The following is a 21,448-nucleotide window of genomic DNA, read 5'->3' as shown; positions in this document are numbered from 1 at the left end:
ATCTCTTGAGAATCTTTTCCTTAGAATTGTTTCTAACCTATCTACTAAAGAATTGGTAAAATTACGAATATATTAATTTCTTTTCACGGTTTCTAAAGATGTAAAAAAAATTGAAAGGCTCAAATGGCACACTTAATTTTTTTTAATAATTGACAGTGTATTAAAAGATGGGGATTCAAAGTGAGGTATATAAGGTGTAAGCGTTTGAATTTTTTTTGAATTTTGCTAATTTATAAATAAATTAATGTAACTTTATATAATACCATGATTTACAATCAACTACAATGTCCTAACAATTTAAACATCAAAAGGAAACAAGAATTCTCTTGGAAACAAAGTGTGATATGTACTTCCGGAGAAGTAAATGAGTCGAGAAACATTTTCTTAATGCTACAATTTAAAATTTTCTCTTTGTTTATGACGAGTCGTGTATTCTGGTACATGATACCTCCCACAAGTACATGTACGGGATAACTCTAACCAATTAGGCTTAGGTAGGAAGATATTATCTAGTGTTTTAAAGACTAATGTTTATATTACTAAACTTCTTGGTTGAGATGCAATCAAGTGTTAGATAATTAAGAAATATGATATTTAGGGGTCGTTTGGTACGCGGACTAAATTAGTACCAAGCTAAATTATCCCGGGATTATAATCCCAGTACTAATTTATACCACATGAGAGGTGGGATAAAATAAAAGGAATTTTCAGAAACCATTATTGTTTAGTGACTATTAACTTCCTATAGCTACCATATACATAATTACTTCCTATAGCTACTATTCAGTTGTTACGGTAGTGTATTCGCTGTATTTGCGCTGCTGCATTCATGAATACAACAACAAAAAGCGCTTAAAATCAGGCAGTCCAGCCGTGCGCGCATGTATTCACATGTATTCGCGTTGCTATATTCATGAATACAACAACAAAAGCGCCTAAAATCGGGACAATCTAGTTGTGCTGCATTCATGAATACAACAACAAAAAGCGCTTAAAATCAGGCAGTCCAGCCGTGCGCGCATGTATTCACATGTATTCGCGTTGCTATATTCATGAATACAACAACAAAAGCGCCTAAAATCGGGACAGTCTAGTTGTACACGCATGTATTCACATGTATTCGCGCCGCTGTATCCAAAATACAACAGCAAAAAGCGCCTAAAATCAAGGCAGTCCAGCTGCACGCGCATGTATTCGCGCCATATATTCGTGAATACAATAACGACAATCACCTTAAAAATAGGTATGTCCAACTGTCTAATAACGAAAATAATATCAATTAGCGTGATACACTCCTAATATAACTCAACAAAATAAATTCTAACACGCCTCATTATCAACCCAATTAATTAGAATAATTTTTCAGTTGTATATAAATGTTGTATTTAAATTTTGTATTTAGTGTGTTTTAATATTTTTTTTTTTACTGTTGCATTCATTAGATTCAATATTTGTATTTACTATATTCACTATTTTATATTCAGTGTATTCAAATGAATTTGAATTAACAATATTTTAGTTATTTCTAATACATGTTATTACCGCTGTATTCAATATATTTCATTAGTTGTATTCACTGTATTTTTATTTGTATTAAGTGTATTTTAATGTATTTTAAAATTAAATGTATTCACTGTTTATATTCTATTTTATTTTAATATTTGAAATCAGTGTATTCAAATGTTTATATCCTGTATTCATGCATGAATACAAGTGTATTCAGCTGTATTAAAAAAAAAATACAATATGTTCCTTTTCTCTTCTACTATCGAGAGTCGTTTATCATGGAGGCCAGTGTTGCCAATGCATCCGCGAACTTATTTTTTCTCTTGGTAGTGGAGAGAAACTGATTACATTCAAAATACATAAATACATGCAAAAAATAATGTATTTATACTAGTATTTTAAAAGGCGTGGGCGTAAGGCGGGGCGTTTTACATATGCCTCAGCGGGGCGTAAGCCCCATAGGTATTTAATTTTTAATATTTTATAAAATAATATAATGATAATTAATATTTATAAACAGGTAAAATTGCATAAAAATTAAAGAAAACTATATACATGTGTTCCATCCCCACAAAAAACTAATCAAAACAATCTATTATACGTTACTTACAAGCACAAGTAATTTGAGTCTAAAAGAATAAAGTTTTCTATATGAAGGAACAAAAAGGATGATTAACCTGTAATTTGAACTTTGAATTTGCTGCTATAAAGAAGAATGTAGTTCTCTTTATATTTGTAAAAAAAATTAAACATTCATTACTTTTGGGAGATATTAGCAGACTAGCGGACAAGATAAAAATTTGAAAAAATCATGAATTAGGGCTTAAATCAATAAAAAAGGTCTTTACTTTTAAATTTAATACTTTTGAGTTCCTTTTTAAACCTTTTGAGATATTACCAAACTCACTTTTGAGAATTTGGGTATTATATGAAGGACTAATTGAACAAATTTTATTTTAATTTGAAAAAGTCTCTGGGGCTTGCTCCTTACTAAAAAAACGCGCCCCGAACGCCCGGGCGTACGCCCCAAATTGCGGGGCGTACGCCTCTTGAGACTTTCGCCCCACACCATCGCCCCGGGGCTTTTTTGGTATGCCTCGCCCCGGGGCTCGCCCCAAAAACGTCTTTTAAAATAGAGATTTATACAAAAATACAATGTATTTGAGTGAATTTATACCGAATATAATGTGTTTGTATCATTGTATGTGACTAAATAGCAAAGAAGGGAGAAAGTTCGCCGGAGATGGCATTTTCGGCCAAGCAAAATATTACATTGTATTAAAACTAAAAATAGAGACGAACAAAAACCTCGACCATCAAATCTTCTCCGGCGTAAAAAATATTGCAATATCCGTATAGAGGAATCTATTACAATATCCGATTTAGAAGAAAGCCACAGTCTCTTTCTTTCTAATATTATTGTACAAATCCATTGCAAATATCCGGCATAGAAACTAAGCAGTACAAATCCATTGCAATATCCGACGTATAAACTAAGAAGGTATTTTGCTCGAAGAGAGAGAGAGAGAGAAAGAAATTTTTTTTGATGGGATTTGAGAGAGAATCGTGTGTTAATTGAAAGAAAGAAAGAGAAGGAAGATAGAGAGAAAGAAGAAAAAAATCTGAGAGATAATCTTATGTTAATTGAAAGAAAGAGAGGAAAAAAATAAATAGCGTATTTCATTCATGTGGGGGATTGTTGGGATTTTAAGCTTGTGTAGCTTAAAGAGGGTGAATGAGAAATGGAGGGAAAATGAAATATTTGAGTTTCCCTTGGGAAAGGGACATTGTCCCATATCGGAGAAAAAAAAAGGTTTTTGATGGGTATATATATAATTGCTCTTCTTCTAGATCTTAAAGAGTTAAGAAAAAAAGCAAGCCTCGCGCCGTCGTCGTCGTCGCTCGGCTTCGGCTTCGGCTACGGCTACGGCTACGGCTACGGCTACGGATTGATTGATTAATCTTTTTGGACAAAATTCCTTTCAATTATTTAATTAATTAATTAAATAATTAACGAAAAATTCAATCCGCCCGCCCCGACCCGGTTCGGTCAGGCCCGTTTTTTTTTCCGGATTATTTTAAATATATTTTTCTCGCAATATTTCAAACACCCCTTTTCCAACAGCCATGGCTGTTTCTGAAAGGTTGCAAACCTTTTTAGAAACATTGCCATCAACTCTATAAATAGAGTTTGAATCCCAGAATCTTTCCTTACGAAATTTTCTGAGCTGCTGCTTCTTCTTCTTCTTCTTCTTCTTCTTCTGCACAATATTTTTCAGTGTGTTTTACGACCATTGAGTGATTCGCAGTTCATCAGAGTTTTGGTACCAATACACTGGTGAGTTAAATCATTCTATCCTGGAAGGATATATTCCAGCACCTCGGGTACTTGAGGGGAATAATTTCCTTAAGGACACACTGTGTATTCAGTGGGCTCGATTTATTCCTATACTGTTTTTTTTATTTGTTTTTCAGAATCTATTTCGTTAAATAAGTATTACTAACTTTTTTTTCAGAAAGTTTAATTGTTTATTACAAATATACAGAATAATAACACTTCCAACTGGTTAATAAAATAACAAACATTTCACAATACTATGATTTGTAAATAAAAGAGAAATCTTTAGATAAAGTTGTTTGTATATTGTTACTTTCTAATACTTATAGTTTTCATACCCCATGAAACAAAAGAGACACTATTATTATCAACCGGAATAGAGTAAAAGAAAAGGACATGAAAAAAAAGTGTTGAGACTGTATTATGAAGACCTTGTAAAATTTTAGTTGATAATAATAGGACCCATTTTTCAGTTGCAATGTACTCAACTTCTAATTTATGATTGATAACGATGGCTTTTAAAGAATTGAGATTTAGTTACGGAATTTTTTGATTTACAAGGCTAATTATACTCGACTGCACAAAATAATGGGACGAGCCTCGTGTGTTGGGCGTGCATTTTACAAGACAAGAGCTTAGACCATTTTTCATGTGCCTCGTCCCACGCAATTCCTGAAGAGTCTTATTTTGCCATGGTACGTAATTTTTGTTATATCTATATATTTAAAGTATATTCTGGTATGTGTATTTGCTGTTTTTGCCTGATTGTTTTTGAACTTCATATCCAATATACCGTAATTATATGTACATGTCTAACTTATACATTCTTGCTTTGGGAAAACAAGAAAGTAACTCCCTCTCCCACCCATAACAAATAGTCAATTCCTTTACCTCACCAATTGTATACCAGTCGTGGCAACCTTATTTCTTTTTCATTTTAACATTATTTTTTTCTATTTTTTTTTTTCAATCACCAGAAAAATGCTTGCCACTAAGTAGTGACCTAGTCTTTATTTGGACTTTGCTATCATCTTAGTGGTTAACCATGATGCAGTTATATAAATGTCACGCCACATTGACCTTGGCTTCATTTTTCATTTTGGCACTCTATCTCAACCTTGTTCTATTTTGACCCTCCAACTGTATTTCTTATGTTTCATTTTAACACGAAAGCTGACTAGTCACAGTGTGAATTGGCTCACATGGTAAGCGCGTGAGGCAGATTGTTTATGGCAAAATTCCTTCTTCAATAGTAATAAAATAACTTTTGGCCCCATTTTTAATCCCCCAACTTCCTTCCCCCATATTTCATCTTCATTATTTCCTTCCCCATCTACTGTTTATATGAAAACCGATTGATTTCAGTCGGTTTCTTAAAACATAAATTTTGCGGGACACTAAAAGAGTTTCCTGCATTTTTGCGCCAAAACAAAAAAAGACCAAAGTTGGTCGGTTTCGTAAAAAAAAAATTAAAAATTAAAATATTTTGAAATAAATTTTATATTTTGTGAAACGTGTGTGCATGCATATTCTGAAATACCCACAAATTTTATAAACTTCCGAACCGCTAAACTTTCGAAATCGCGAACTTTCGAACCCGTAAACTTTATAATTTCTAAACCCGTAAACTTCCAAACACATAAAGCTCCGAACTCATAATTTTGGAACTTGTAAAATTTCGAACCTGTAAATTGAAAGATGAAAAAACTAAAACTGAATATATATATAAAAAATATTTTTTTCCCCAGGGGGAGGGAGGTGCAGAAAAACGAAAAAAATAAAAATTTGAAATTACAAAAAAAAAAAAAGAAGTAAAAAAATATTTTTACGTCGGATAAAAGTTTTTATGTTAAAATGAAACATAAGAAATAGAGTTGGAGGGCCAATGTCAAAACCCAATTTCACCTATAGGTCGTGATGGCGCCGGACACCGCTGTCAGACAAGCCAACAATAAATACTAAATAAATTCTCATTTTAATATTTTTAAAGTCATAGTTGTTCCCCTCAATTAAATAGCAGAAGATGACATTTACCAAATACGTACTAATATCTTTAAAAATTTCCAATACAGTGCAACCCATAATCATCCCAAAATCCGGTATCACAAGTGCATGAGCATTTACTGTGGAATTAAAATAAAATACAACATCTGTCTAGAATACAAATTAGACAGGAAAATATAATAATTCTGAAGGAGACTCTATGAGCTACGGATCGTAATATAGAATGCAACTCACCTATGTCCCCACAATTATTAACCACACCTCTGCGCCCACAAGGCCGCTATACATATATGTACCTGCACAATAAAATGTGCAGCAAGTGCAGTATGAGTACGAAAACAACGTGTACCTAGTAAGTATCAAGCCTAATCTCGAAGAGGTAGATACGAGATAACCGACTATGATACTCACTATGGGTCAATAACATTAAATAATCATGAAAATAGAAATATTTATATCAACGTGATTCACAGAGTTAACAATAATTTTATTGAACCAGCAGAAGTAATTAAATTCCTTCAATTCCAATAATTCTCAATATATTAATTAAATCCTTCAATTTCAGTAAAAATTCTAATTTATCAAATAGCTTTACAAGCTGCAATAAACTGTCCAAGTATCGTGTAATTATTATTATTATTAAGCACGATTTCTGCCGAGGTCGTATGGCCCGATCCAGAGTTTCGTGTACACTGCCGAGGGACGTGCGGCACGATCCATAGATGCATCTATCCTGCCGAGGCGTTCGTCCCGCTCCACAAGAAAGGAGAACATTTTCTTATGTACCTCCGGAAGGAGAGTATATTTATTATAAGATAAATTCGGGAGGAAGAATAATTTCTTTTAATAATTAATTAATTTAAACAGAAAATCAAGCATATGAGGTTTCCATCCTTTAATATCTTTATCTGAAAATTCACAATATATATATATATATCAATTAATATTAATTAAACAAAGAATACAATTTTGTAACGACCCGGCCGGTCGTTTCGAGAGTTATAACCCCGTTTTTCCCATTCCTACTTCTTTTTGTGTTATTCAGCTATATTATGTTATATCGGGTTAGTTGGTTCGAGTCCGGAAGGCCAAGATCGAGGCAGAACCGAGGTTGTCTGGGTAGAATTATAAAAACAGGGACTTCGTCCCATTTGCCATTTTTGACAAATTGGAGCTTGAGGAGAGGCGATTTTTGATATATTTTTAAGGAAAACTTTAGGTAAGTCCCTTGTGATCATTTCTACTCCATAATATTGAATTATCATTGAATAATCCGACTAGATTACATGATTTTGAGGTGTAAATCAGAGATTGGAACTTAGAAATTTGGAAATAAGATATGTAGATTTGAGGGTCGAGTTGAGGTCGGATTTTGGTAAAATTGGTATGGGTAGACTCGTGGTAGAATGGGCTTTCGAATTTTTATGAAAAATTAGTATTTTCTTATGGAATTACTTTCAATAAATTTTATTGACTGAAACAAATTATTTGGGACTAGATTCGAGGCATTCAGAGGCCGATTTGCGAGGCAAAGGCATAGCAGAGTAAAAGGTTTCACGTTTTGAGGTAAGTAACGATTGTAAATCTATTCCTGAGGGTATGAAACCTCGAATTTTGTATCATTCTACTATTTTGACGTGATGCACATGATAGGTGACGGGTGTGTGGGCGTGCACTGTTGGGGAATTGTGACTTGGTCCGTCCCGTAGCAACTGTAAGATTGCATATTTTGTTGAAACTATATGATACTCATATGTTTTAGAAAGAGTTTCTGTAAATTGGGCTGAATGCCATGTTTGGGCCTTGCGCCAGTGTTGTTTGGACCCTCTGGGGATGTTTCTTACCATCCTCTCATTGTTTTCGATTGAAAATCTATACTCACTCATGTTTATACTTGTTTACCGCATAACTCAGTTTTATGACTCTATTTTGATGCATATAAATGTTTTGGGCCGAATGCCCTGTTTGACTGAAATGCCCGAGTGGCTTGAGAGATTTATGACTGAGTGAGGCCGAGGGCTGATTTTTGAGGATGAGTGTGGATCGGGGCTGCCTGCCTGCAGCATATTTATGACTGAGTGAGGCCGAGGGCCTCATTTGTGAAGATGAGTGTGGATCGGGGCTGCCCGCCTGCAACATACTTTATTATTATGGCACGTGAGTTGTCCGTGTAGATTATAGCGCTTGGGCTGAAGGAGCCCCTCCGGAGTCTGTACACCCCCCAGTAAGCGCAGGTACCTACTGAGTGCGAGTGCCGAGTGTCGAATGCTGAGTGACAGGGAGGCATGAGTGATTGTGAGGTATGACCGAGTGACACAAGTGACTGTGAAGTTTGCCCGAGGGGCTGTTTATGATTTCATCATTTTTGCTCACATTTGCATTGAGCCTTTGTTTGAAAAACTATTGGAAAAACGTCTTTAAATGATTTTTATTGGAACTGGGTTTACACTAGATAATTTGATTCAAATCCTAATTTTTAAAAGCATGTGGTATTTTACTAAGATTTTCCTGATATGAACGTTATATGCTTTATTGCTCGTCACTACTGCCCAGTCTTTATTTATTGTTGTTACTTACTGAGTTAGCGTACTCACGTTACTCCCTGCACCTTATGTGCAAATTCAGGTGTAGCTGGATATGGTAGCAGTTATTGAGTGTTCTGGTTGCAGGTTTTCTTGGAGATAGCAAGGTAGCTGTTTGGCGATCGCAATCCCTGCTCTTCTCCCTCTTATCTTCCTCTAGTTGTATTTAGTTATTTTACTGGCTGAGTTAGCCTTGATATTGTTAGACAGATTGTAGAAGATGCTCATGACTAGTGATACCCCAATGTCGGGCTTTTCTTTTCCGCACTTCTGTTTTTCTTTGATTTGGACTCTTTAAATGGAGGTTTTATGTTAAATAACCTTGAAATTATCTTTGAAATAAAAATATCGGTTTGTTTTGGAAATAAGTCGGCTTGCCTAGTTCCACGATAGGCGCCATCACGACAGAGGTTAGTTTGGGTCGTGATAGATTGGTATCAGAGCCTAGGTTACATAGGTCTCACGAGTCATGAGCGAGTTTAGTAGAGTCTTACAGATCGGTACGGAGACGTCTGTACTTATCTTCAGGAGGCTGCAGAACCTTTAGGAAACTTCACATTCTTGGATTCTTGTCGTGCGAATTTGTTGATTCTAGTAATTAAACATTTGTTGTTTCATTCTCTCACAGATGGTGAGGACTCGTACTACCGGTCAGGAGGGCCAGCTACCAGTACCACCAGCCAGGGCCGCGGTAGAGGCCATGGTAGGGGCAGAGGTGCAGCCCGTACAACAGTTGGGGCAGTACCTACAGATCCACCGGTTGTCCCAGATCAGGACCAAGTTCCAGTTGTTGATGCACCAGCTCAGGCACCACTTGTGCCTATTGTGATTCCAGGCCTTCAGGAGGCCCTAGCTCAAATTCTGACAGCGTGTACTAGACTTGCTCAGGCGGTCTCTATTTCGACGGCCGCAACCACTTCTCAGGCCAGGGGAGGCACTCATACTCCCGTCGCTCGCACACCCGAGCAGGTTATTAAGGGACTTCAGACACCAGAGCTAACACCAGCCCAACCGGTTGCTGTTGCTCAGGATTATGTATTTCCTGCTATGCCCGAGGATGATCATCGTAGGTTGGAGAGTTTTGGGAGACTTCAGCCACCACCTTTCAGTGGCACATAGAGAGAGGATGCTCAGGATATTTTGGACAGGTGTTAGAGGATACTCCGTACTGTTGGTATTTTGGAGACTTGTGGGGTCTCATTCACTACCTTTCAGTTTTCTGGGGCTGCACTCAGATGGTGGGAGACTTACGAGAGGTGTAGGCCTGTTGGCGCATCACCCCTTACTTGGCAGCAGTTCTCCGTGGTCTTTTTGGAGAAGTTCGTGCCTCGATCTCACAGAGAGGAGCTGCGCAGACAGTTTGAGCGGCTTCGCCAGGGTGATATGTCTGTGACGCAGTATGAGATGCGGTTCTCCGACTTGGCCCGTCATGCTATCTGGTTGGTTCCCACAGACAGAGAGAGGATCATGAGGTTTATTGATGGCCTCACTTATCAGCTACAGTTGCTCATGACCAGGGAGCGGGTTTCGGGTGCTACCTTTGATGAGGTTGTCGACATTGCTTGACAGATTGAGATGGTTCACGGTCAGGAAAGGGTTGAGCGGGAGGCCAAGAGGCCTCGTGGTCAGGGTGGATTCAGCGGTGCTCCTTTTGGGGGTCAGTTCCAGCACGGTAGAGGTCGTCATTTCAGACAGGCTCAGTCAGCTCAACCATTTCATCGGGGTGCATCATCTGGCCATAGTTCTCATAGTTCTCATCAGGGCCACTCATCACTTAGTTCTCTTCCAGTTCAGAGTTCGTCCTGTGCTCCGCATGTTCAGGGCTCTTCCATGCCAGGTTCTTCTACCAGTCATCCCGGTGCTAGGGGTTCCCTTCAGTTTCCTCCGCCAGCACCAGGGAGTTGTTTTGAGTGTGGGGATCTTGGGCATATGTGGAGCCAGTGTCCTCGTCGTCATGGAGGTCTATCTCAGCAGAGGAGTCAGCCTCCTACTACAGCACCATCTACCTCACCACCCGCCCAGTCAGCTCGGGGTGGAGGTCAGTCAGCTAGGGGTCACCCTAGAGGGGGAGGCAGATCAGGGGGTGGTCATGCCCGTTTCTATGCTCTCCCTGCCAGACTAGACGCTATTGCTTCAGATGCTTTGATTACAAGTATTGTCTCAGTTTGTCACCGAGATGCCTCAGTATTATTTGACCCTGGTTTCATGTATTCATATGTTTCCTCATATTTCGCTCATTTTCTGGATTTTCCCCGTGAGTCCTTAGTTTTATCTATACATGTATCAACTCCCGTGGGCGATACTATTATTGTGGACCGCGTATATTGGTCATGTGTGGTGACTATTGGGGGTTTGGAGACTCGAGTGGATCTATTGTTGCTCAGTATGGTTGACTTTGATGTGATATTGGGTATGGATTGGTTATCTCCATGTCATGCTATTCTAGATTGTCACGGTGACGTTGGCTATGCCGGGAATTCCGAGGGTCGAGTGGAGCGGTTCTGTAGATTATGTACCAAGTAAGGTGATTTCATATTTGAAGGCTTATCGCATGGTTGAGAAAGGTTGCCTATCTTATTTGGCTTTTGTGAGGGATGTTACTGCAGAGACTCCTGTCATTTATTCTGTTCCGGTGGTACGTGATTTTCCGGATGTGTTTCATGCAGACCTACCGGGCATGCCGCATGACAGGGATATTGACTTTGGTATTGATTTGGTACCGGGCACTCAGCCTATTTCTATTCCACCATATCGTATGGCACCGACGGAGTTGAAGGAATTGAAAGAACAACTTCAGGAACTCCTTGATAAGGGGTTTATTCGGCCTAGTGTGTCACCTTGGGGTGCACCAGTTCTATTTGTGAAGAAGAAGGATGGTTCCATGAGAATGTGTAGTGATTACAGGTAGTTGAACAAGGTCACAATCAAGAATAAGTATCCTTTGCCTCGCATTGATGATTTATTCGACCAGATTCAGGGAGCGAGGGTGTTCTCCAAGATTGATTTGAGGTCCGGTTATCACCAACTGAAGATTCAGGATTCAGATATTCTCAAGACAGCTTTCAGAACCCGATATGGCCATTATGAGTTCTTAGTGATGTCTTTTGGGCTGACCAATGCCCCAACAACGTTCATGAATTTGATGAATAATGTATTTCAGCCCTATTTAGACTCATTCGTTGTTGTATTTATTGATGACATCCTGGTGTACTCCCGTATCCAGGAGGAGCACGCTTAGCATTTAAAGATTGTATTACAGAGATTGAAGGAGGAGAAACTTTATGCAAAGTTCTCCAAATGCGAGTTTTGGCTCAGTTCAGTAGCATTCTTGGGGCACGTGGTGTCCAGCGAGGGTATTCAGGTGGATCCAAAGAAGATAGAGGCGGTGCAGAGTTGGCCCAGACCATTCTCAGCCACGGAGATTAGGAGCTTTCTTGTTTTGGCGGGTTACTACGCTTTGTGGAGGGATTTTCATCTATTGCATCGCCCTTGACCAAATTGACCCACAAGGGTGCTCCATTCAGGTGGTTAGATGAATGTGAGGAGAGCTTTCAGAAGCTCAAGACTGCTTTAACCACAACTCCAGTGTTAGTTCTGCCATCAGCTTCATGTTCTTACACCGTGTATTGTGATGCCTCGAGGATAGGTATTGGTTGTATTTTGATGCAGGAGGGTAGGGTGATTGCCTATGCCTCACGCCAGTTGAAGACCCATGAGAAGAACTATCCTGTCCATGATCATGAGTTAGCAACCATTGTTCACGCCTTGAAGATTTGGCGTCATTATTTGTATGGGGTTCATTGTGAGATCTATACTGATCACCAGAGTCTGCAGTATCTGTTATGGCAGAAGGATCTTAATTTGCGACAACAGAGGGGGTTGGAGCTTCTTAAGGACTATGATATCACTATTTTGTACCATCAAGGGAAGGCCAATGTGGTGGCCGATGCTTTGAGTCGCCGGGCAGAGAGTTTAGGGAGTTTAGAATATCTTCCAGCAGAAGAGAGACCTTTGGCATTAGATGTTCAGACCTTAGCAGGCCAGCTTGTCAGATTGGATATTTCGGAGCCTAGTCGGGTATTGGCTTGTGTGGTCTCCAGGTCTTCTCTTTATGACCGTATCAGGGAGCGTCAGTATGATGACCCTCACTTCCTCGTTCTTCAGGACAGGGTTCGAAGAGGTGATGCTAGGGATGTGACTATTGGTGATGACAGGGTGCTGAGAATGCAGGGCCGAATATGTGTGCCTAATGTAGATGGGCTTCGAGAGCTGATTCTTGAGGAGGCCCACAACTCGCGGTATTCCATCCATCCGAGTGTAGTAAAGATGTACCAGGATTTGAGGCAGCACTATTGGTGGAGGCGGATGAAGAAGGATATAGTTGGGTTTGTGGCTCGGTGTCTAAACTGTCAGCAGGTTAAGTATGAGCATCAAAGACCGGGTGGCTTGCTTCAGAGGTTAGAGATCCCAGAGTGGAAGTGGGAGCGGATCACTATGGACTTTGTAATTGGGCTCCCACAGACTTCGAGGAAGTTTGACGCTATTTGGGTTATTGTGGATCGGCTGACCAAATCCGCGCACTTCATTCTAGTTGGTACTACTTACTCTTCAGAGCGGTTGGCTGAGATTTACATCCGAGAGATCGTTCTCCTGGATGGTGTCCCAGTTTCCATCATTTCAGATAGGGATACTCAGTTCACATCGCAGTTTTGGAGGGCTGTGCAGTGAGAGTTGGGTACTCAGGTTGAGTTAAGCACAACTTTTCACCCTCAGACGGACGGGCAGTCCGAGCGCACTATTCAGATATTGGAGGACATGTTGAGTGCTTGTATCATTGACTTTGGGGGTTCATGGGACCAGTTTCTGTCACTCGCGGAGTTTGCATATAACAACAGTTATCAGTCGAGTATTCAGATGGCTCCATACGAGGCTTTGTATGGGAGAAGGTGTAGATCTCCGGTTGGATGGTTTGAGCCGGGTGAGGCTAGGCTCTTAGGTAAAGACTTGGTCCAGGACGCATTAGATAAGGTGAAATTGATTCAGGAGCGGCTTCGCACGGCGCAGTCCAAGCAGAAGAGCTACGTGGATAGGAAGGTCTGTGATGTGTCTTTTATGGTTGGGGAGAAGGTTTTGCTAAAGGTATCACCCATGAAGGGTGTTATGAGGTTTGGGAAGAGGGAAAAATTGAACCCTTAGTTCATTGGGCCTTTTGAGGTGCTTCAGAGGATAGAAGAGGTGGCTTATAAGCTTGCCTTACCACCCAGCTTGTCGAGTGTGCATCCAGTGTTTCATGTTTCCATGCTCCGGAAGTATATTGGAGATCCGTCCCATGTTTTGGATTTCAGCACGGTTCAGTTGGAGGGTGATATGACTTATGAAGTGGAGCCGATGGCTGTTTTAGATCGGCAGGTTCGAAGGTTGAGGTCAAAGGATATAGCTTCAGTGAAGGTGCAGTGGAGAGGTCAGCCTGTGGAGGAGGCCACCTGGGAGACCGAGCTGGAGATGCAGAGCAGATATCCACACCTATTTGAGACTCCAGGTATGTTTCTAGACCCGTTCGAGGACGAACGAATGTTTAAGAGGGGGAGGATGTAACGACCCGGCCAGTCGTTTCGAGAGTTATAACCCCATTTCCCCATTCCTACTTCTTTTTGTGTTATTCAGCTATATTATGTTATATCGGGTTAGTTTGTTCTAGTCCGGAAGGAACTCGGAGGGAAATGAGACACTTAGTCTCATAATTGAAAATTTTAAGTTAGAAAAGTGGACCGGATATGGACCTATGTGTAAATGACCTCAAATTTGAATTTTGATGATTCCAATAGCTCCGTATGGTGATTTTGGGCTTAGGAGCATGTCCGGAATATTATTTGGAAATCCGTAGAGGAATTAGGGTTGAAATGTCGAAAGTTTTATTTTTGAGAAGTTTGACCGAGGGGTTGACTTTTTGATATCGGGGTCAGAATCCGATTCTGAAAATTGGAATACCTCTGTTATGTCATTTAGGACTTGTGTGCAAAATTTGAGGTCAATCGGACGTGATTTGATAGGTTCCAGAGTTGTTTGTAGAAATTTGAAATTTCAAAGTTCATTAGGCTTGAATTGGGGCATAATTCATGGTTTTAGCGTTGTTGGAGGTGATTTGAGGATTCGACTAAGTTCGTCTGATGTTTTAGGACTTGTTGGTATATTTGGTTGAGGTCCCGAGGGCCTCGGGTGAGTTTCAGATGGTTAACAGATCAAAAATTGAACTACAACAACTGCTGCAATTTCCTTGTGTTGGAAATTTCTTCTGCCAGATTCGAGCCCAGAAATCTCTAAGAATCGAGTCCAGATCGAGCCCAGGGTCGAGGGCCACGATCGAAGCCATGATCGAGCCCAGGGTCGAGGGCCACGATTGAAGCCATGATCGATCCCAGAGTCGAGGGCCATGATCGAAGCCATGATCGAGCCCAGGGTCGAGGGTCACGGTCGAAGGCCGGGTCGAAGACATGATCGAAGGCCTATGATCGAGAACCATGATTGAAGGCCTAGGATCGAGAACCAGGATCGAAGGACAAGAACCGGGATCGAGGACCTCGATCTAAGGCCAAGATCGAAGGCCAAGATCGAGGCAGAACCGAGGTTGTCTGGGCAGAATTATAAAAACAGGGACTTCGTCCCATTTGCCACTTTTGACAAATTGGAGCTTGAGGAGAGGTGATTTTTGATATATTTTCAAGGAAAACTTGAGGTAAGTCCCTTATGATCATTTCTACTCCATAATATTGAATTATCATCGAATAATCCGACTACATTACATGATTTTGAGGTGTAAATCGGAGATTGGAACTTAGAAATTTGGAAATAAGATTTGTAGATTTGAGAGTCGAGTTGAAGTTGGATTTTGGTAAAATTGGTATGGGTAGACTCATGGTTGAATGAGCTTTCGGAGTTTTATGAAAAAATAGTATTTTCTTATGGAATTACTTCCAATAAATTTTATTGACTGAAACGAATTATTTGTGACTAGATTCGAGGCATTCAGAGGCCGATTTGCGAGGCAAAGGCATAGCAGAGTAAAACGTTTCACGTTTTGAGGTAAGTAACGATTGTAAATCTAGTCTTGAGGGTATGAAACCCCGGATTTTGTATCATTATACTATTTTGAAGTGATGCACATGCTAGGTGACGGGCGTGTAGGCGTGCACTGTTGGAGAATTGTGACTTGGTCCATCCCGTAGCAACTGTAAAATTGCATATTTTTTTGAAACTATATTATACTCATATGTTTTAGAAAGTGTTTCTGTAAATTGGGTTGAATGCCATGTTTGGGCCTTGCGCCAGTGCTGTTTGGACCCTTAGGGGCTGTTTCTTACCATCCTCTCATTGTTTTCGAGTAAATATCTATGCTCAGTCATGTTTATACTTGTTTATCGCATAACTCAGTTTTATGACTCTATTTTGATGCATATAAATATTTTGGGCCGAATGCCCTGTTTTACTGAAATGCCCGAGTGGCATGAGAGATTTATGACTGAGTGAGGCCGAGGGCCTGATTTGTGAGGATGAGTGTGGATCGGGGCTGCCCGCATGTAGCATATTTATGACTGAGTGAGGCCGAGAGCCTGATTTGTGAGTATGAGTGTGGATCGGGGCTGCCCGCCTGCAACATACTTTATTATTATGGCACGTGAGTTGTCTGTGCAGATTATAGCGCTTGGGCTGAAGGAGCCCCTCCGGAGTCTGTATACACCCCCCCCCAATGAGCGCAGGTACCTACTGAGTGCGAGTGCCGAGTGCTGAGTGACTGGGAGGCATGAGTGATTGTGAGGTATGCCCAAGTGGAAAGAGTGATTGCGAGGTATGCCCGAGTGGCACGAGTGACTGTGAGGTTTGCCCGAGGGACTGTTTATGATTTCATCATTTTTGCTCACCTTTGCATTAAGCTTTTGTTTGAAAAATTATTGGAAAAACGTCTTTAAATGATTTTTACCGGAACTGATTTTAAACTAGATAATTTGATTCAAATCCTGATTTTTAAAAGCATGTGGTATTTTAATGAGATTTTCCTGATATGAACGTTATATTCTTTATTGCTCGTTACTACTGCTCATTCTTTATTTATTGTTGTTACTTACTGAGTTGGCGTACTCACGTTATTCCCTACACCTTGTGTGCAGATTCAGGTGTAGCTGGATACAGTAGCGGTTATTGAGTGTTCTGGTTGTAGATTTTCTTGGAGATAGCAAGGTAGCTATTTGGCGATCGCTGCCCCTGCTCTTCTCCCTCTTATCTTCCTCTAGTTATATTTAGCTATTTTTCAGGCTGAGTTAGCCTTGATATTGTTAGAAAAATTATAAAAGATGCTCATGACTAGTGACACCCCGATGTCGGGCTTTTCTTTTCCGCACTTCTGTTTTACTTTGATTTGAACTCTTTAAATGGAGGTTTTATGTTAAAAAACCTTGAAATTATATTTGAAATGAAAATATCGGTTTGTTTTGGAAATGAATCGGCTTGCCTAGTTCCACGATAGACGCCATCACGACAGTGGTTAGTTTGGGTCGTGACAAATTTACACAATTAATTCATGCTTTGAGTCCTAAACTACCCGGACTTTAGCATTAATAGTAGCTACGCACGGACTCTCGTCACCTCGTGCGTACGTTTCCACCGCAATTAGCAACAATTATTCAATTTAATCCCTATGGGATAATTTTCCCCTCACAAGATTAGACAAGAGACTTACCTCGTCATGCTCCAATTTAATCTACTAGTAGGCCTTTTCCTCGATTATCCAATTTCGATTGGCTCGAATCTAACCAAAAATAATTCGATACAAACACTAAAATTTATAAGAATCAATTCTATAAGAAAATACTACATTTTCAATAAAAATCCCGAAATTAATTAAAAATTTGTCTGTGCGGACCACATCTCGGAATCCGGCGAAAGTTATGAAATCCGACCCATTCAATTACGAGTCCAACCGTACCAGTTTCACTAAAATCCGACTCCGAATCGATACCGAAATCTCAAAAATTCGTTTCTATGAGATTTCTAAAATTTTCCGAATTTCAATCTCAAAATACTAATTAAATGGTGAAAACAATGATATATTTGTGTATATAGACCAAATCCGAGTTGGAATCACTTACCCCAAATGTCTTTTCTTGAAAATCTGCCAAACGTCGCCTTTGCTTAAGTTCAAGTTTGTCAAAAATGGCAAATGGGTCGAATGCCTCTATTTTTATAACATACAGATCTGCCCAGTTTGATCTCGGGAGCTCGATTTTGGGCCTCGATATTGGGCTCGATCACAACCTAGAATTTCCAGCAGAAGAGAAAAATTGCAGCAGCTTTTTAAGTCCAATTTTTGATCCGTTAACCATCCGAAACTCACCCGAGGCCCTCGAGACCTCAACCAAATATATCAACAAGTCCTAAAACATCATACGAACTTAGTCGAACCTCTAAATCACATCAAACATCGCTAAAACCAAGAATCATACCCCAATTCAAGCTTAATGAAACTAAGAATTTTTAACTTCTACATTTGAAGTCGAAACCTATCAAACCAACTCCGATTGACCTCAAATTTTGCACACAAGTCACAAATGACATAACGGAGCTATAAAAAATTTTCGAAACTGTATTCCGACTCCGGTATCAAAAAGTCAACTCCCCGGCCAAACTTTCAAACTTAAATTCTTGTTTTAGCCATTTCAAGCCTAATTTCACTACGGACTTTCAAATAAAATTTCGATCATGCTACTCAGTCCAAAATCACCATACGGAGCTGTTGGAATCATCAAAATTCTATTTCGGGGTGGTTTGTACATAATTCGACATCCGGTCACTATTTGAACTTAATGTTTTTAAAAATCAAAATTCTATATCTTGGGTTAGGGACCTCGGATTTTGATTTCGGGCATATTCCCAAGTCCCAAATCACGATACGGACCTACCGAAACTGTCAAAACATTGATCTGAGTGTGTTTGCTCAAAATATTGACCAAAGTCAAACTTGGCCTTTTAAAACCAACTTAAGAAATCAAGTGTTCCGATTTCAACCCAAACACTTTCAAATCCCGAACCAACCATCCCCACAAGTCATAAATTATTTAAAGCACATACGAGAAGTTTTATTTTGGGGTATGGGGTTCTAAAAGTCAAAACGACCGGTTGGGTCGTTACAGCCAAAATAGAACAAGGTTGAGATAGAGTGCCAAAATAAAAAATGGAGCCAAGTTCAATGGGTTGTCTATGTATTTGGCCAAGCAAGTATGTATACGCGCTGCATTTGTACGTCGGATAAAAGTTTTTTTGTTAAAATAAAATATAAGAAATAGAGTTGGAGGGCCAAAATGGAACAAAGTTGAAATAGAGTGCCAAAATGAAAAATGGAGCCAAGTTCAATGGGTTGTCTATGTATTTGGCCAAGCAAGTATGTATTACTACTAGAAATTCGCTAAAAACCGATCAAAGTTGGTCGGTTATGGCTAATTACCGACCAAAACGCGACCATTAAGGTGTGGACGGTGTTTTGATGGTCAGAATGGCTTACCGACCAAAGTTGGTCGAAAATTACCGACCAACTTTGGTCGAAAACATATTTTATTAATTTAATTTTACCGACCAAAGTTGGTCGGTTTAACTAAATTATGTTTTTTATTAATTATTAAAATTTAAAAAAACCGACCAACTTTGGTTGGTCGGTAATTAAAAATATATATTTTTTAAAAATAATTAAAATTAAACATTACCGACCAACTATGATCGGTAATCTCAACAGTGCAGGCAAAATACCGACCAAAGTTGGTCGGTAATGTTGAATTCTGGGAATTCAATGTTCATTAACCGACCAACTTTGGTCGGTATTTTGAAATAATTTTTTTATTATTAAAAACCGACTAACTTTGGTCGGTTTTGGGTTTAATTTTGGCATAAAATGCCTGTTTTGGCAGCTACACCACCTACTAGCATACCAATACACCTAATAACAACAACAACACAGCAACAACAACAATAACAACAACAACAACAACAACAACAACAACAACAACAACAACAACACAACAACAACCAAAACATTCAATAAATACTTTAAAACTAACAAATTAAAGTTCAATTGAACATAAAAATCCAAAACCAAGTTAAAACTAATTATAACTAGTTAAAAACTGGTTCTATTTGTCTAGTTCAAAGTATATAAAAGTCAAGGGGTATTTTCTACAACATCATCATTTCCGTCTGACGAAAGTTTATTTATAAGACGATATAGAGAACGGTCTTGTAGAGGAGGGAAGAACGATCACGGGGAGGACGGGAGGAACGATCATGAGCAGGACGGGAGGAACGATCACGTGGAGGTCCACCCTTTGGAGATGACTCACGAGATCAGGGCAAAGGAAAAGCTCCACTAGATAGGAGAGTTCTGATATGAGCTTGCATGCCAAGGAATTGAGAATCTCTAAGCCTTTTTCTTTCCTTGGCCGCTTCTAGCTTGGATGTGAGCTTTGTCACTGTCTCCCGCATAGCGAAGATGCTCTCCCTATTAAGTTGCTCGCCTTGCGTGGAAGTCCCTATTGTCGCATTCCACACTTATAGCGATGGAAGTGTTTAGTAGGAAGCCCGTATACCTTCCCCCATTTTGGACCGCCAACAGACTCCAACCATATTCTTTCAGCATCCTCGTCCGAAGGTTGGGTTGGCTCACTCGCTTCACCAGATGGATGACTACGGATGAATTCCTCCACGTTACTTTGGTAGCGACCCTATATTATTTTAAATTAAATTAGTATTTCAAATTTTTTATAATAGTAAATTATAATACTTAAAGAAAATTGAAAGCTTACATATGCAGTCGAGCCCCGGTCCTCGACCCACCTATCTTGATTCCTCTCTTTCTTCTTCTTCACAATATGCGTCTCCTTGAATAGCTCATCATGGCTTATTGGACGCCCATACTTCTTTTCCTGAAAATAAATTAATTTAGTTAATAAACAGAATAGATATACTTAGAAAAGTAAAATAATTTAAGCAATTACGTACCAATCTTCTTTTTATTGTCCCTAGGCTGATCGCACCTCCAGTGTGCAAGGAGCCTCCCTTCTCGGATGCGCGAGCTTTCTTTCCTTTTTCGCTCCTCTCTAAGAACTCTGCGGTAAGCCATTTCCTTTGCAAATCATTCCACAAATTCTAAAGAAATTCAACCCATACCCTAAAAGTTCGATTCACAAGAACAAATTAATTTATTCTATAATTATAAATTAATTATATCTTTTTTAGTTAATTCAAGATAATTATTTTTTCCTAATTATATCAATTTATATCCTAAAAGTTCAATTCATATCCAAAAGGTCCAATTCATATCTTAAAAGTTCAATTCAGATCCTAAAAGTTCAATTCACAAGAACAAATCCTAAAATCTAAAATTTCAATTCATATCCTAAAGAAATTCAACACATACCCTAAAAGTTCGATTCACAAGAACAAATTAATTTATTCTACAATTATAAATTAATTATATCTTTTTTAGTTAATTCAAGATAATTATTTTTTCCTAATTACACCAATTTATATCCTAAAAGTTCAATTCATATCCAAAAGGTCCAATTCATATCTTAAAAGTTTAATTCATATCCTAAAAGTTCAATTCACAAGAACAAATCCTAAAAACTAAAATTTCAATTCATATCCTACGAGTTTAAACATAAACTAACTAAACTAAAAAAATTCAACCCATACCCTAAAAGTTCGATTCACAAGAACAAATTAATTTATTCTATAATTATAAATTAATTATATCTTTTTTAGTTAATTCAAGATAATTATTTTTTTCCTAATTATACCAATTTATATCCTAAAAGTTCAATTCATATCCAAAAGGTCCAATTCATATCTTAAAAGTTCAATTCATATCCTAAAAGTTTAATTCACAAGAACAAATCCTAAAAACTAAAATTTCAATTCATATCCTACGAGTTTAAACATAAACTAACTAAACTAAAGAAATTCAACCCATACCTTAAAA

General features: G+C 38.9%; 1 pseudogene; it reads left to right on the top strand.

Annotated features, from left to right (window-relative positions):
* The first annotated feature begins 167 nt into the window (after positions 1-167).
* LOC107826503 (uncharacterized) overlaps positions 168-21,448 on the top strand; it is a 25,733-nt pseudogene continuing 4,452 nt past the window's right edge.

The sequence above is a fragment of the Nicotiana tabacum genome, chromosome 9 (genome assembly GCF_000715075.1).
Source record: "Nicotiana tabacum cultivar K326 chromosome 9, ASM71507v2, whole genome shotgun sequence".
Lineage (NCBI taxonomy): Eukaryota > Viridiplantae > Streptophyta > Magnoliopsida > Solanales > Solanaceae > Nicotiana > Nicotiana tabacum.
Note: the sequence above shows the minus strand (reverse complement) of the source record. Positions and strands in the feature narration are given on the sequence as shown.